Here is a 14,772-nt window from a genome sequence, read left to right on the forward strand (position 1 = left end):
CGTGGTCCAAATCCAGAAAAAAAAGCCATGTTACATTCTGGAGATAAACTTATTACAAGTTTTGGAAGTGGATATTGACAAAAGTTTTTTCATAATTTCGAAAATTTCTAAAGATTTCTAAAACTATCTCTAGGTCGTGGTTGAAATAATGCTGAACTTGGAGGTATCTATAGATATCTTTTAATTACAGACCATATTTTTTCCGTAAGGATTTAGAGCTTAGCAAAGTGCCCTTCTGAATAAATGTATGATAATTAGTAGGGCATTTTGTGATTCGTTTTTTAAATCAATCATCACATCTATTTGGAACAAAATTTGTATAATATACACAGCACATTAACAATTTAGATTAATCACCTAATCCATGTAGTTTGACTGTGTCATATCATGCTTTAAATGTTTCAATAATAAATTTGGGAAAATCAGATTTTTATAACACCATCTGACTAAGTCAAAGTCAAATGCATTATCAGTGTCTAAAGTTATGATGGCTGCCACCATTTTGATATGTCTAATAATATGCAGTATCCTCATGATATTATGTCAGATGAAACCTGTCTGGTCTAATAGTTCTGAGTTCTGGTAGAATATTTTCTATTCTTCGAGACAGTATGAATGTGAATAATTTATAGCCTACATTTAATACACTAATGGGCCTATAATTAGCAGAATCTAGTTTGTCTGTCCTGTCCTTTGATATGACAAAACTGATAGCATCCCTCACTGTAATTTCCCAACAGTGGGCTGCACGGTAGCAGGTAGTGCACGTGCCTCACAGCAGGAAGGTCACTGGTTTGATTCCCAGGTCGGGCCTTTCTATGTGAAGTTTGCATGTTCTTCCCGTGCATGCATGGGTTCTCTCCAGGTACTCCGGCTTCCTCCCACAGACCAAAAACCACAGACCATTAGGTTAATTGGTGACTCTAAATTTCCCCTAGGTGTGAATGTGAGCGTGAATAGTTGTTTGTGTATATATGTTGCCCTGCAATCGGCTGGCGACCGGTCCAGGGTGTACCCCGCCTCCCGCCCGCCCTCCCGCTGACAGCTGAGATAGGCTCCAGCCCCCCCGCGACCCCAAAAGGGATAAGCGGCATAGAAAATGGATGGATGGATGGATGGATGGACCCAACAGTTCCTACATTGATATATACCTCTCAGACTTGAAACCACATCCATTTGCTTTAGTCTCCCAAATGCTGAGTGTAATGCTCTTTTTTATTTCAACTGTCAATTTTTAATTTTGTTCAGTAGTAATAGTACGTAGATTCAGTGAGGGTAGAAATGACTTGATCTGAAGGTCTTAATTTTTAGTTGCAAGTATAGTAAGTCATGATACTTTGTAATACCCTGTTAAAACAGCTCTTGCTCAACGTTGAGCTTTATTTCTAGTTTCTTTAACTTACTTTGCTTTTTTACTTTAACTTCATTGAAGTAAATTGCATCATTGACACTAAACTCACTGAGTTTGCCCGGGTGTTTCTACTGGTCTTTGCATTGTTTGCATCTGGGGATCCCGGACACAGCCATGACGCCATTGTTTACACCAGGAATCAGCTGGTAGAGCTCCGCAGCAGCAGTCAGCAGCGCTGACTTAGCACCAGCGGAATACAGGGAGTGGAGCAATATGCTGTTCACTGACACAAACACTGCATAGGACTGTTTCAAGATGATTTGGGCAGACAGGACAAAGAAGAGCCATCAGAAGAAGGGAGGAGGAATGGCAGTATTGTTAATGATAGAACAGTGTTTCCCAACCACTGTGCCACAGCATAGCAAGTGTGCTGTGAGAAATCATCAGGTGTGCCATGGAAGATTATCCAGTTTCACCTGATTGGTGCTCTAAGGCTTGGAACAGGTGAAATCTTCCTGTGTGTCTTTCTTCAATTCCTGCAAGAACATCAGCTTTGTGTTCAACTTAACAGGCCCAGGTTTCACACTGAGTAAGTAAATTAAAAAAACTGAGACTTGATTTTCATTGTATTTCAATAAATATACTTTTTGTGACATTTTTTCTAATGTGCCATGGCTGAAAAAGGTTGGGAAACACTGTGATAGAGGGTGTGACTCTGGTCACATCACTATTAAAGAACAACTCTGCAGTAAGGATATTGCGCTGTTTGTTGTTAACACAAGGCCATACTATCTGCTGAGGGAATTCTTGCATGTTATCATGTTTAGTGTATATATCCCCCTCTGCAAATGCTGATGTAGCCTGTGATGTTACCCAATCAGCAACAAGCAGGCTACAGACACAATATTGTCATGCCATCCTTCTGGTAACTTAAATCATGCCTCTCACTCCTTCATTCTGGCCTCATCCACTCAATACGTTACGTGCTACACAACTGTGTGGGAAGTAGGAAGGACATTGCAGTCTTACACACTGTATATTGGACTATATCAAGTTCTGTGTGCAGAGTGCCACAATCACCAGGATTGTACAGTAGTTTTCCAACAAGAAACCCTGTAAAAAAATAGCTACAAGAGGAAGATGGAGGATGATTTAGAATAGTACCTCATCATTGGACACTGAAAGGGGCCTTAAAATCATTCCCGAAAGTGGGTAAATGATCTTACCCTTTTCTTCAATAGATTTGATCAGTCATCTGCCCTTCCCTCTGTTCAGTCCTCCCTCCCAGCAAACACCATCAGCAGCAGCCCCTGTGCACTGCCCCACTCCCACCTCCACCCCCTTACCACAATATTTAGCTCACAGCCACCCTGCATTATCCACTTTATTTCTTGTCCAATGCTCCTGGAGAGGCTGGTCCTTGTCCATCAATGGGTCCATTGTAGTTCATCTGTCAACCTATCATTGGGGTGGATGACGCTGTCATCTGCGTCCTACATAGATCTCTTTCTGACTTGGAAAAGGTGAGGACCACTGTGAGAATCAGGTTCTTTGGTTTCTCCAGTGCCTTCAATACCGTACAGCCCACACTTCTGAGGGACAAGTTGGAGCGCACAGGGGTGGACCGCCACTTCACAACAAAAATCTTGGACTATCTCACCAATCGACCACAGTATGTGAGGATACAGGATTGTGAGTCTAACAAGCTTGTCTGCAGCATGGGGGCCCTGCAGGGAACAGTCCTGTATCACTTCCTCTATATCCTCTACACTGCAAACTGCATATACAAATCAACTAACTGCCATCTGCAAAAGTTCTCCGGCTACTCTGCAATCATCAGCCTCATCACAGATGGAGAATATAGGGAGTGCAGAGAACTGAGATTTGTGGATTGATGCCGGTGGAATCACCTCCATATCAATGTAGGTAAAATCAAAGAGCTGGTGGTGAAATTCAGCAGGTGTAAACACTCATCTCCTCCACTGGTAAACATTCAGGGAATGGACATTGAGATGGTGGAATCTTAAAAGTACCTTGGTCTTCACCTGAATAATAATTATAGAATCTGTCAAGCAGCTGAAAGAAAATGTAGGAAAACCAAGCTAGGCTTAGTTCATGTACAAAGAAGCCATGACTATCTATAAAGCAATACATCCAACAAGAAAGGATTACTTTTCCAAGATTTTACAGAGAATGCTGGGAACTCTAGAATGTTTCTCTCCACTACTCAACACTGACTCCACCCATCCGCAGTTCTCCGCATCGAATTGTGAAGGACTTCTTCAATCACAAAATAACAGAGCCAGCTTTGTTGCTGATGTAAACACAGATGACCAAAACAACATCTATAAAAAAAAAACAAAAAACAAATTTAAAACCAAAAAATACAACCAAATTCACCTGTATTACATTTAACTGAGCTCGACAAGTCTGTCATTGAGTATAACTCCTCCACCTCATGTATTGATCCAGTACCTACTGCATTTTGAAAGAAGGCGTTCAACAGTTTTTCAAGTCATATCCTGACGAATATAAATACATCTTTTCAAACAGGCATACTATTAAATGCCTTCAAAACAGCCCTAAGCCCTAATAAAGAAACCAAACTTAGATGATAATACATTTACCAACTATAGGCCAATATTCAACATTCCATTTATCAGTAAGATAATGGCAAAGACAGTTTCAGTGCAAATTAACGCCTTTCTTAAACAGGGTAATATCCTGGAGGAATTTCAATTGGGCATTAGAACAGACCACAAAGCTGAAACTGCACTTACTAACATCAGCAACGGCAAACTAAATTCTGGTGAAAATAAGGTCTCAATTCTTGTCCCCTTCGAACTAAGTACAGCATTTGATATGATTGATCATGATACCATCTTGAAAACTTGGTTGGCCTTTCTGTGGATTAAACTGGTTCAAAACATGCATCAAAGGGATAAAGTTTTACATCAGCCTTGTATACAAAGCCTTTAATGACCCCTCTTTCTATGTTCATTCTGTCTTTTTTTTTATATGACGTGCTTGCTGCATTTCTTGCATGAGTGTAATTATTATCACTTATTTACTTTAAATTCAATTTTGTTTATATAACCCCAGGGCACTGTCCATGTAGAGCTGGTACAGACCATACTCTTTATCTACAGAGACCCAACAATTCCCTCATGAGTAAACACTTGCTGTCAGTGGTGAGGAAAAACTTCCTTTTAGGTGGGCAGCCATCAGCCTTGATCATGCCTTGCTTTTTTTTTTTTTTTTAACTGACGCTTCTTTCAACCCCATTTCAAATGAAATGTTGGGACACTGTTAAATGTAAATAGAAACAGAATGTTATCATTTGCAAAACATAGAGCATTTGGGAACTGAGGTAATCAGTTGCAGTAATTTTTAAAGGTGAATGTTTTCCCATTCTTGCTTGATGTATGATTTCCAGCTGCTCAAAATTTCAAGGTCTCCTTTGTTGTATTTCACATTTCATAATGCGGCAAACATTTTCAGTGGGTGACAAGTTGGGACTGTAGGCGGGCCACTTTACTGCCCGGCCTCTTTTTTTATGGAGCCATGCTATAATCTGTGCAAAATGTGGCTTGGCATTGTTTTGCTCAAATAAGCAAGGCCTTCCCTGAAAAACACATCAGCTTCTTGTTGTGATATACCGATCAGGCACAACATTATGACCACCTGCCTAATATTGTGTTGGTCTCCCTTTTGCTGCCAAAACAGCCCTGACCCGTCAAGGCATGGTTTCCATGAGACCCCTGAAGGTGTGCTGTGGTATCTGACCCCAAGATGTCAGCAGCAGATCCTTTAAGTCCTATAAGTTGCGTAGTGGGCCCTCCATGGATTTGTTTGTCTAGCACATCCCACAGATGCTCGATTGGATTGAGATTTGTGGAATTTTGAGGCCAAGTTAACACGTCAGACTCGTTGTTGTGCTCCTCAAACCATTCCTGCTGAAAGAGGCCACAGCTATCAGGGAATATTGTTTCCATGAAAGGGTGTACATGGTCTGCAACAATGTTTAGGTAGGTGGTACGTGTCAAAGTAATATCCACGTGGATGGCAGGACCCAAGGTTTCCTAGCAGAACATCGCCCAAAGCATCACACTGCCTCCCTTGGCATGCCTTCTTCCCATAGTGCATCCTGTTGCTATGTTTTCCCCAAGTAAGCAATGCACACGCACCTGGCCAAAAAAGAAAACGTGATTCATCAGACCAGGCAACCTTCTTCCATTTCTCCGTGGTCCAGTTCTGACACTCACATGCCCATTGTTGGCGTTTTCTGTGGTGGATAGGGGGTCACCCTGACTGGTCTGTGGGTCTGCAGCCCTATACGCAACAAACTGCGATGCACTGTGTATTCTGACACCTTTCTATCAGAACCAGCATTAACTTTTTTGGCAATTTGAGCAACGGTAGCTCGTATGTTGGATCGGACCATACAGGCCAGCCTTCGCTCCCCACATGCATCAATGAGCCTTGACCCTGCGCCAAGAAGGCCGCTTTTGACAGTTACTGACCACTGCAGACCAGGAACACTCCACAAGAGCGGCAGTTTTGGAGATGCTTTGACCTAGTTGTCGAGCCATCACAATTTGAAGAAAGAAGAATTCCTTTATTTGTCACATTTGACACACATCATGCAGAGTTGAGAGGGAGACTGCACACGCCATGCATCTGTGAAATTCCTTCCCGCTTTTTGACCCATCCATGTTAAGTCCTTCCTCCACGGCAGACCAGGAGGGGCGGGCTGCCAGTCGACCGGCGCCCAGGGACCCAGCTCTTGTTTGTCACCATTGGTCAGGTGGTGATCTTCTTGCATGTTTTTAGTGGGGGTATTTTTATGGAGGATACCCCAGGTGAACACGGGGAGAACATGCAAACTCCACACAGAAAGGCCCTTATTTTTTCCTCGAGCAGCAGGCACCAGCGCCCACAGCGGGATTCAAACCGGGGACCTTCTAGCTGTGAGGCGACAGTGTTACCACCGAGCCACCTTGTCAGTCTCACTCAAATTCTTACGCTTGCCCATTTTCCTGCTTCAAACACATCAACTTTGAGGACAAAATGTTCACTTGCTGCCTAATGTATCCCACCCACTAACAGGTGCCATGATGAAGAGATAATCAGCGTTATTCACTTCACCTATCAGTGGTCATAATGTTATGCCTAATCAGTGTATGTTGTCTTTGTGCTATTTTCAGTTAAATATGGGGTTTCAATGTTTTGGAAACCACCACATTCTTTTTCTATTTACATTTTACTCAGAGTCTTTTTTGGAAACAGGGTTGTACTATTTATACCTTTTGCTGTAACACTGCACATTTCCCTGCTGTGGAATTAATCAAGGATTATCTTATTTTGTCATTCAAATGCTACATGGTCTCTCTGTAACAGCTTTTTCCTTTAAGTATGTCTCAAAGTAATGATGGTGTCATTGCCATTGGCATTCACATCTATTTTTTTTTTTTTTTTTTGTCACTCAAAATTTTATTGTTCAATTTTATATAATATACACAAAACAGATGCAACAAAACGTCAGTGTCAGCATCAGGAGAATACATACATTATTGATGTGGTTTATAAGCTCCTTCAATTACTTTTAAGTCTCAAGTGATGTCTCTGATCTGGGACTTGTACGTTGTCCATTTGACCCATTTCCTTTCAAATTCGGCTTGTTGGATTCTTAATAGTGAGTCTTTCCATATCAAATTTTGTGTCCAACCAGTTCTTCAATGTCAGAGGGTCTTCTTTACACCATTTCCTGGTGATTGCCTTTGCCAGTACTTTAATCAAATATCGGTCTCCACACTGGACATTTTCACTTGTCAGGTTACATAGGTATAGTATCTCACATGACTTTGGTATATCATATCCCAAAATTGTTTTCAACTCCGTCCATACATTATTCCAATATTTTCTCATTCGTGCACACTCCCAAAATACATGAAAGTGGTCTGCCTCTTGTTCCCCACACCGTCTCCAGCATGTTTGTTGTGTAGATAGAAATCTGCTCTTAATCTTAGGAGTGATAAAGAACCGGATTATATTTTTCCAGCAAAATTCTTTCCACATCCTGGAGCTGGTGGTGGTTCGCTGAACATCACATATGTTAAACCAATCTTCTTCAGATAGTTGAATTCTACTTTCTTTCACCCAGCTGTCCCTGATATACAGTGTGGACGTTCCCCTGTTGTGTACCAATCCGATACAATGTAGAAATCACTCTCCCTGTAGTGTTCTTATATGCTTTACTCATTGTTTTAATCACTTCATTCAACTCATGTGGAAGCTCTGGTTTTATTTTTTGTCAAAGTAGTCTCGTCCTTGTAGATTTCTAAAATGGTCAGAGTTGTCCAAGCCGAATTCAGTTTTTGAAAGTTTTTAATTTTACCCCTCTCCATTATTGTGCTTATGGCTGTAATGCCGTTGATACTCCATTGTTGGAACCGGTTATCCAATGTCCGTGGTTTAAATTTAGGATTATGAGCCAACCAGCTCAAAGTTTTGATTTCCCCCTCCAAATTGTATTTCCTGACCACTTTGAACCAGATTTCCAGATGCAATCATACTTAGAACATGAATTCCTTCTGTTTTAAATTCAATATCCTTCCATCTAGCAGTATAATCGGGATCACAAAAATTGCAAAAAGGGTCGGTGATAGACAGCACCCCTGTCTGGTGGATCTTTCTAGCTTAAACCAGTTTGTGAGATTGCCATTTACTTTAATTCTAGCCCTTGGTTCCTGATAAAGTGTATTAATTATGTTTACTGAGTCTGTATTAAAGCCAGATTTTTCTAAACAACGATACAAGTACTTCCAACTAACACTGTCAAAAGCTTTTTCAGCATCTAAGCTAAGCAACAGTGCACTTTCTCCCTTTCTTTGTACTTTCTCTATTATATGTAATGTCCTCCTTATATTGTTATGTGTTTGGCGTCCCTTGATAAAGCCTGATTGGTCCTCGTTTATTAAGTCTGGCATAAAGGTCTTAAGTCTCCTAGCTAGGATTGTTGTATATATCTTAGTAGTAGTTAAAAATTGATATTGGTCTATAATTTTCGCAAAATTCTTTGTCTTTTCCTTCTTTGGGAATTACAGTTATTATTGCTTCTTTCCATGATGGAGGGGTCTCACCTTTTTTTAAAGTTCCATTAAATGATGCTAGTAACATTGGGCCTAATTCTTTCTTAAACATTTTATACCACTCAGCTGGGAAGCCGTCGCTTCCTGGAGTTTTATTCGATTTTAGCCTACTAATTGCCTTTTCCAACTCCTCAGCTGTGATATTTGAGTTCAGACAGTCATTTTGCTTATCTCCTGTTGCTGGTAGATCTAATGAATTTAGAATGTTTCTAATTGATTCTTCATCTGCTGGAGCCTGCTGTGTGTACAATTTTTTGTAATAATTTTCGAATATTTTATCTATATTGTCTGGTTCAAATTCTAGGGTTTTGGTCATGGGACCTCTAATTTTGTGTATTGTATTCATGAGTTGATGCTTTCTTTTTTGTCTAGCTAATATTTTTGTTGCTTTGGGACCCTACTTCGTATCCTAGGATCTCATTTACTTTTGTCTTCATCTCTTTAATTTGTTGGAGTACGCCTAAGTCATTCGAGTTTTTGTGTTCTAGGCTTTTAAGTTCACTTATCTTCTTTTGATAGAGTTCTAGTCTAGCTTTCTTGAGGTATGCTGCTCATGATACAAGTTTTCCCCGCATCACTGCTTTCAAAGCGTTGTCTACTTCCCCATTATCATTCTCTTTTCTGTATAAAAGTAATTCCTTTTTGATCTCTTCAACAAATCCAGGGTCATTTAATGTACCGACATTCAATCTCCATGCTGTATTTTTTTTTCCTACTGTTTAAGTTTAGTATTAAATGGAGGATGCTATGATCTGACAGATCTGCAACCCCAATCTTACACTCTTCCACCCGAAATCTATCTATTACATTAATGAAGAAGTAGTCTATTCTTATATATACTGCGTGTGGGGCCGAATAAAAAGTATAGTCTTTCTCAAGTGGATGTAGTTCCCTCCATATATCCATAATTCCCAAATCCGACAGTATCATATTTATATAACGAGTCAGTTGTTTTTTACTGCTTTTTTTGTGCTAGTAGTGTCCATAGTCTGATTAAGGGTAGTGTTAAAATCGCCTCCACATATCAATATCCCTTCTGTTTCCTGAGCAATAACTTCAAATAAATTCTTAAAGAAACCTTTATCGCAATCCGGGGGTGCATAGACATTGAGAAGTGTGACAAGTTGATCTTCAACTTTCCCCTTAACCAAAATGTATTGTAGTGTGTACTACCTTAATTTGATGTTGCATTCGTTGATAAAATGTCGGGGCACCACCTTCCTCAGCTAAGAAGGACTGCAGAAATTAACTGCTATAACGCTGATAAATACTAACGAATGGACTAACAGTAAACCAGTCTGATAACCTGAAGTGTAAGTTCTGGATACAGGGATCGTAGATATTCAGTTCAAAAGGACACCGTCTAACCAGGACTTAAATCAAAATATCATTTATTAAGCAGAATTGTGGATAATGGGTAATATACCACGAATAATAAGACAGAAGATGGGAGGTGATATGACAGAACACACAAGAAATTTATGGCAACACAATGGTAAATAAATTGGCGATAGTGAGAGGCAGTCGAAAGGGAATAATGGGGACGCGAACGCAGAGTTAAGGGAATGAACGATTAATGGAGAGAATTTGGACGAATTGACCTACTCTTAACCTCACGGACCAACCCTTATTCAAACCCGCTTAGCGTGCCTACTTGGTTGTTGGCGTCCCGAAGACGTTCCAGATGTTCGTCCGTGGCTCGATCTGCTTGGCATTCTGGTGGAAGGCCCAGGTACCAAGATGACGAGCTGCTGCTGAACGGGGCGTCTCTGGAACTAGTTCTGCAGTGTCGGTTACAGATGCGGGATGGCTCCGGATGGTTGTGAACCGGACCAAGGATCAACAGCTGGCCGCAGGGTTTGGTTCGGTTGAGTCCGTGATGGATTATTTTAGACAAAAGAACTACAAAACAAAACTAACTAACTAACTAACACAAACTTAGACTGAGTAACGCGCACTACACGCAGTTTTTAAAGGTCGCTCCGGGGCGTGTCGAAAGGGCAGGCCATCGAATCACGTGAGACGGTCTGTGATGCGCGATCGCCTCAAAGAGCTGAACTAATCAATGATTCATACGAGGGGCTCATCTGCTTCTCACTATGGTCAATCACATATAATTTCAATGACAAAATTTCAATGACATTTCAATATTGTTCACAGCATGCATTAGACACTTACTATGGTTGGGTGACAACATTAAATGGTAATCATGGTACAGTTTCATCCCAACATGTATAATGATTCAATGTATAACTAATGCACAAATAAAGATACAGGAATAAAGAAGGCAGGCTATATTTGCCAAAAATGATTATCACGATTACGGTTACTTATCGATAAATGTGCCAAGTCAAGCATATTCAATTTGATGGTTAGGAAACTCTGGATGGCAGTATGGTTTTGTGGTCACAATTCAGGCAAACTTTTAGAAAACCGTTAAAATCACAACTTGGTCATACTTCAGGTCAGAGATACTGGGAAAACATCAATATTATGCGTACAACGAGTCCTGCAAGTTGAAAACATGAAAAGTTAAGTTTAACATAAAATCTGGTTATCTTGGAGTGTTGAGGAAAATCACACAAGCATACACAAGTTGCTTCAATGGATGTCCGGTTTACGACCCATCAGCATTTGCTGATGTTTGTGGATGTTCCTCTGGAGCCTGGCGTTTTTCTCTCCAGACGGTTTTATTGTCTTGATCTCTCTTGGGGCTATCAGGAGAGAATTAGCATTGCCATGAGAAACATAGTGAGGAGAAGGTGAGGAGAAGGCCACCTTTGATGTTGAGGTGTCTGTGTCCCTGGCTTCCCTGAAAAGAAAACATGGAGGAGATGTCTCTTGTCCAGACATCTTGTCTCTCTTCGAAATCAGATTGCATTATAGGTAAACCAGATGGTCTACAATTCAATCAGTTGGCGGGTTTACACCTCCATTTCCCTTGAGTATCACCAGAAAAGAAGGGAAAGAAGGGGTCAGTTAAAGGCCGGTTCTGCTACAGTATCGTCCTTCTTTATCTTTTAGTTCCTTTAGGGTTTAAAATTTTGTTGTATTCAAAATTAAGATTGCTACTGCCCTCTTACGTCCCTTCTTATATGTACTATAGTAAGTATTTTTAAAGCCCACCTTTTTTAAACTTTTCGTGCTCTAGAACTGATAGATGTGTTTCTTGTAGAAAATTCACTTGTGACTTTTCCTTTTTTAGCTTTGCAATAACTTTCCCCCTTTTCATTGGATTATTCAATCCATTTACATTCCAAGACACCACTTTGAGTTGGTTTCATTGCTTTTTGTCCTCTCTTAAGAGCTTCATCTTCCCTCTCAGTCCTTCCGATAGTAATGGGCCACTCTCCTTAAGCCCATGTCCCTGATAGAAGGGGAGGGGAAAATCCTCCTTAAAAAGTGGGGCCCATCTCTAGAGGTGGGTGGAGATACACACAGGTGTCTCCCTTGCCTTCTAGTACAGTCCAACATAATATCTATAGAACATCTCCACCAGTCTCTTTATTAAATTAAAAGTAGCCTTTGCGACACTGGGAGGAGAGCCGTGTCCTTATCTCTAAGCTGAATACTTACAACAGAAAATGAAACACATCAAAATACATATAAAGAATGTATTATGCTAAACCAAACCTTGTTGTTATAGTTTCATGACTATTTTATGTTGTGTAGTGGAGGCTTCGAATGATGACCAAGGCGCGTCTTTATCAAACAGAATATTTTACTCTCCATATGCTGCAGTTTACAGAGGAGAAAGTTATAGAAAAGGGGCAAACAAAACAGGCTGTTGTGGCTAGCCACCCGTGTACATAGCATCATCATGCTAGCGTCAAACATTCACCAGGTCACTTCCTGTATTTCAAAATAAAGCATCTTCTGTTGGCTAGGCTCAAATTACTATCAAATTACTATCAATAAGTAACAGATCTACACACATTTGCTGTAAATAATGTAAATAGTGTATAATACTTCTTTTAACTAAACAACATAAATCATGCAATTTGATTATCATGAACTTCCTTTCAAATGAACAATAATAATTCACAACATTTTAAGATACTGACTCACAACTCCACCTCCCGTGTCTCCAGTATTTTCTGCATCCGCGGATCTCCGAAACTCCAGCAACCTTCCATCATACTTTGTGAGGCTAGCTCTCCACTGCGTTTCCATTGCCAAGCTCCCCGTATCCGATCCTCCAATGTGCATTCCTCCTCAGCCTCCTTCATCCGGACCTCCATTCCCCTTTTCCTCAACTCTATTGCTGCCTCACGCAGGCTGTCATAGATCTGGGGTCCTTCAGTCCAGTGAATACGGATCCATGTTAAAAGGGTCTGAAACCTGATACCTTTGTCCTTCAGAGTCTTTTTAATTTCGGTGTAGGCTTTGCATTTCTGTACCACCTCTGTCGGGCAATCATGGTCAAAGAACAGGGGTACGTTATTTAGTTTAATCCGTTTCTGCCACAACTATTTTTTAATTTCATTCTTTAACTTTTCTTTGGTCCTTGGATTATTTAGAATATATTAGTCTCCAAGTGCAGATCTTGGTTTACTATTGAGATACAGTGACATAAGTACAGTATAGGACTATAGTCTGAAAAAACAATTGGAACAGGATTACACTGTCCTATTCTTTGAAGATCTCTACTGATATGAAAAAATAATCTCCTGGAACAGGTTGCATGAGGTGAGGAAGAAATGGTAAATGGACTGTGTTTATATAGCGCTTTTCTAGTCTGACGACCACGCAACTCAAATCTCGGTTTACCCATTCACACACACGTTCGTATGTGGTGGCTAAGCCACCTGTTCATTATGAGCGTTAACCATTCACACACACTCACACAGCATTGGGAGCTATTTTTGCGTTCAGTATCTTGCCCAAGAAAACTTTGACATCTCACTAAAATTCCCTTGCATTTTGTAGTCATTCTTTCAAATATTTGCTGATCATTCACTAACTGGGGGAACATACATAAGATTATCAAAATCTGCCTTCTTTGTCCCTGAGTTCTGATATGTGTTTAGAATTTACAATGCTTGATAACAGTATGGTCACTCTCCTCCAGCATCCTAATTTGTAGGAAGATGGATAGATATAAACTTAAAAATCATAAACTTAAAAAGCTTTCCCCTCCCTGTAGGAAATAACAGCATAGTTTAACATTGAACAAAAAGAACATGGCTTCCAGCACAGAAGTCTCTTCTATGACCCTGCCTGAGCCTCTTTAAAATGGCTCCAAGGTAAAGCCCCTCTTCCAAGGCCAACAGAGGGTGCCCTTGCTGAAGGTGGCTGCACCAAAAAGTTCTGTCATGCCCACATCATTATTATACTAATTGGTTAACAACGTTTCCATTATGTGTTTCACCATCATGTGTGACAGATACAGGGTTTAGAACTGGATTTGTCGAACCTTCCTGACTTCTGTGTATGGCCTTCATTTTGCAGAATGTGTGGTGCGCAGTCATTGTCCAGGTTTAAACATAAAACATTTCTTTTACCTTCGAGTATTGCTTTTGAAACTGAGGAATTTTGCCAGGATTGATAATGGTTGTGCATCATCTGGTGTTTGGGGTCTGAGTGTACAATGGGCTTTGAGGAGTTGTTTTGGGTATAACAAGAATTTTCCACTTTTCCACAAAGGAGATCATGGATGGCAACTCTTCTACCCTTGCAGGAACTTTATATTTCTTAATTTTCTCACACCATGAGCAGCTCTCCTGCTCAGTTATTTTAGCATCTAGTTTGACTGGTATCTTCAGCATTTCTGTTAGAACCCAAATCAGAATATAGCCTACCCTCAGCTTTTACTATTTGTTTTCACAATTTCTGTATTTATGTCCGCAAGCTGCTCTTTATTATCATAGCAAAAACCCCTCAGCTCCTGAAAAATCAACTCCAAATTGGCAGTCTCACCGTGAGGTTTGAGCATTACTTCACCTGCATGTTTGCTAGCTCGTGAATAGCTTCAGAGTTGCTTAGTTCCTTTGTCATGTATTTCTCGTTACTGTGTGTTTTTCTTGCTTTATAGCCTGATATCTACTGCTACAGTAGAGTTAAGTTTGATAGAAAATTTGTATTTTATATGGTTTAAAATTATCTAGTCAGGAGAGTTTTAATTATGCTGCCATCTTGGTGGTATTCCACACTGAAGTCCATTTGACCAGTTTTCAAAATACAAAACTGACTTGGTAGTTGGCAATGTGTGCATTTCGGGGATGTGTTAGGGCTGCTACTAATGCCTATTTTCATCATCAATTAATATGC

The 14,772-nt window shown here is 40.3% G+C and overlaps 2 protein-coding genes across 3 annotated transcripts in view; one reads left to right on the forward strand and one right to left on the reverse strand.

Moving 5' to 3' along the window:
- Nucleotides 1–14,772, reverse strand: part of LOC139340971 (transmembrane 9 superfamily member 2-like) — a 369,464-nt gene that overhangs the window by 144,027 nt on the left and 210,665 nt on the right. The gene's annotated exons all lie outside the window — the stretch shown is intronic.
- The window catches only part of zswim8 (zinc finger, SWIM-type containing 8), a 425,535-nt gene that overhangs the window by 65,130 nt on the left and 345,633 nt on the right, over nt 1–14,772 (forward strand). The window lies entirely within an intron of this gene.

Source organism: Chaetodon trifascialis, chromosome 13 (genome assembly GCF_039877785.1).
Source record: "Chaetodon trifascialis isolate fChaTrf1 chromosome 13, fChaTrf1.hap1, whole genome shotgun sequence".
NCBI lineage: Eukaryota > Metazoa > Chordata > Actinopteri > Chaetodontiformes > Chaetodontidae > Chaetodon > Chaetodon trifascialis.